Raw genomic sequence first — 3,979 nt, 5'->3', positions numbered from 1 at the left:
TAAAAAAATTTAAATTTTTCAAAAGATAAAATGATATTTTGGTCATTTTAGTTTTTGAGTGCTATTTTTGTGATATAAACTTAAAAATGTGCTATTTCGGAGATTTGCCCGTTTTTATTTCACCAATCATATTTAACCAATTTTTACAGCCAATCACATCCATTGCTATTCCTTATTTTTCGAAAATAACAATTCAGCCCTTTTTTATTCAACCAATCAAATGTAGTGAATTTTTACAACTGATCACATTCAAGCATGAATTGTTAACATGATTACTTAGACATACACAGATTTCGTATACTATAATTGTGAAGATATTAAAATTGTTTAGATGCCACTTTACCAACTATCAATTCAATAAATATAAAATGTTCGTAAATCAAATTCAAGCTTATACAAATAATAATATATCAAGATATATCAATCATCTTCATTTTTAAGCAAAAAAAAAAAAAGATATATCAATCAATAGCGATAATACAAATTTAAATATAACAAATTACAATATTGTAATTTTAACTTACGGTTGCATATATTAGTGAATTTCATACATATAAAAAATAATTATCATTTAAAAATATTAATTTAGTTATTCCTTTGTTATTTACGGTTGTAAATTTCCATTATTAATCTACTTGATATTTTAAAATTAGACATCAATCTTTCTTATGCTAGATATCAAAAATCGCGGCTATTTTAAATAGTTTGGTAAACTTGGTTAGCGTAAAATAGCATTCAATACTAAAATCTAAACAAATTTACATATCTAGCGTGATAAATGGAGTAAACACAATATATTGCATGTTTATATTGTGTTCAATATTACTGATTTAATTTTAATATTATATATTTATTATATTATATGATTCTCTTATAAAAGGTAACCGAATTTCGGTCATCATAAATTCTGTTTCCTTAATTTAGGCATATGCTATATTTTAGATCTTTCAATAATAACCGGTTAGATACGAATATCTAGCATATGCTAGGAGCTTTTTTAAAAACCCTAAACACCTTCACTTCACTATAAATACATATCCATCGTTTCTTAGACAAACCACAAATTTAACAAAATCTCTATGGCTTCTAATAAGAATTTTGCTGCGATTATAAGGTCTTGGAAAACAACATGGGTGTGCATGTGAAGGTGCTACAGACATGGAAACATCAAGCAGGTGAAACCATGGAAATCATCTTAGCTGATGAGAATGTAAGATTCATATATATGTATACCCTTTTTGTCATAGTATTAGACTTTGAAGTTAATTTTTCTCAATGATATGAATAGTCCCAAATTGTGTTGCCTGTTATTCTGTTACAAAGGACTATATGATATTTGAATAATCTTCATAGCTTCCAACTACTGCAAACAAATATTTTATTAAAACGATTAAGTCAAAGTATAAAAAATTACATTCTCTCAGGTTTGTTGTATTTCGAATAGTAGTACGAGTCTGATTCACAACATAAAGAAGACAAAGTTTCTGGAAATAACTTATCTTTTATAGTAAAGTCATGTTGTTCTTCACAGAAGAATGAAACCCATAATCGTTGTATTTTTATTGGTTATTTAAATTATTCTTTGAAAATATATTAGTCCTGAAAACAAACAAAAGATTGTAAGAATAATAACAACAAAATAGTAGTTTACAAAAAAAAAAGTTTAACAAAATATAATATTTTCTTTCAGACAAGATCATTAAAATAATATATTAACGATTTTTAGTTATATTATTTTATCCAGCATTAAAACAAAACGATTTTTAGTTTTATTGCAATAAAAATAGTTTTGTTATAATGAATGTCTCAAGCTGTAAATAATAAATTTAACTGTATATAGAAATTGTCAAATGTGTGTTTTACGATTCTTTACCAATGTTATTTGGCTGGTTGTTTTCCGGAGATCAGATTTTGATTGCTTTAGACCTTCTTTGGACACTTCGAAATCATTCCAAACTTATCGGATTAAACATACAATTAATCGGGTCTCACATGCAGAACAAATAAAAAAATGTTAGATCTTTGTAGTTTTTTTTTTGAAAGAGAATTAGATCTTCATAGTTAGTTATTAGAAAATAAGATTTAAATTAAGCGTTACTAATTACTATGGAGCGAAAAGAAAGACTTGGGATTAGATTTATCTTTTTGTTTTCATTCAAAATTACTTATGGTTTTGTTGAAGAGATCGGAAAAGGAGAAGTCAACAACCACCTCAAACTCATCGTTCTTAACACATAAGACTTCAGATTCGACATGCAAAGCATTTCTAAAACATTTTTTGAAGGATCTATATCGCTTTAGAGATGGAACTACTATCTATATAATCTAAACGAAAAGTGAGAAAATATCACCTGAAGAGATCATAAAAGGTAAAGTCATCAGTGGATCTAGCAAGTTGCAATTGTTCGGTTTGTTTTTTTCAGAAATGTTTTTAATCGATGAATTTTTCTGGAAGTAGAACAGTTTTTCAAGATGATATTGTATGTTGACAATAATTTTTTTCTGGACTGGGCTTGTGACGTTATTTTGGTAGTAAACTAACAACTCAATTTAAGCCCGCAATTATTATACATTACACTAAATAGTTTATTAAAATTCATAAAATAAAAAACCCAATATTATTTTGATTTATTAACCCCAATAAATAAGTTAAGCCCAAAATATTAATGTGTACAAGTCTGGAAAAGCCCGCTTTGAAAACCCATTACAAATGTTTTTTAATCTGTTTTAACCATATGATTAAATAAAGTACATAAGAATTAGTATACAATAAAGTTCATGTTTATATTAAATCAGTTTGAAAAAAGTATATTTATATTTTAAACTCTTAAAATTATTTTCTATATGTATAAATATACAAATTTTTTATAATGTCTAACATAGAAGAATATTTTTCAAACATAAACATTCATCACAATTATAAATATATTAAATCATGTTATAGAGAAATACATAAACTTTTTATTAAAATTAATTTTTAGATCTTAAACTGAAAAAATCTCGCGGTTTAAAAGCGCGGATCAAAATCTAACTACAAATTAAAACCAAATCCGAAATGTTAGTTGTTATCCATACTTTATCCGTATTTATAAACTATTAGAATGGTACGTAGGAGAAAATGGAGAATGAACCCGAAAATTTAAAATACATGATCCAAATCCAAGCGGATACGCCTAGGCCTAGTACGGAAGGTATCAGTTTGCGGGCTTTTAATCTATTGGGCCAAACGGAGAAAACAACACAGTTTTGCACAAAGCTTAGAAGAGTGGGGGTTCTTAGGGTCGGGTCCTTAGCGGAATATAAGAACCCGTCTCTTAATTTTTAACTAAAAAAACTAAGAAATGTTGTGAAACTAGAGAATGAAATCTATGTTTCTATATTATTCATAAACATAAAGAGTCTTTTATATATAGAGAATTACACCGTCATAGAATAATGGAAAGACTAAAGAAAAGAAATACAAATATGGAAAGAGTACAAATCATAATATAATAAGTAAAAGGTAAGATGTCGATTCTCTCTCTCTCTCCTCAAGGTCGACTCTCTCTCTCTCTAGCATTGGGCCGGTTATGAACCGGACCGGTTATGGACATCCACAATATGATTTATAACACTCCATATTGGATGCCATAACCATACAGGGATTGTAATACACTTTAGATGTTGCCTCATTAAAACCTTACCAGGAAAATCCAGTGGGACAAAACAATGGTGAAGGAAAAAGAGTACAACACGTATTACTCCCCCTATTCTGAACAACTCGCGGCTGGCCTCATGAACAGCCAAGATCTCCGAATGGTTTGAAGATGTGGCCGCGATCGTCTGCTTCATGGAACGCCATGATATGGTCGTTTCACCATGTGTGAAAACATAGTCTGTCTGTGATCGAGCATTGTGTGGATCCAAAAAATAATCTGCATCAGCAAAATCAACTAAACCTTCTTTGTTTTGGTTAGGTATAAAATAAACCCAAGTCTTT

Source organism: Brassica oleracea, chromosome C3 (genome assembly GCF_000695525.1).
Source record: "Brassica oleracea var. oleracea cultivar TO1000 chromosome C3, BOL, whole genome shotgun sequence".
NCBI classification, from domain to species: Eukaryota; Viridiplantae; Streptophyta; class Magnoliopsida; order Brassicales; family Brassicaceae; genus Brassica; species Brassica oleracea.
The sequence above is the reverse complement of the archived record's forward strand: the minus strand, read 5'-3'. Positions refer to the sequence as shown.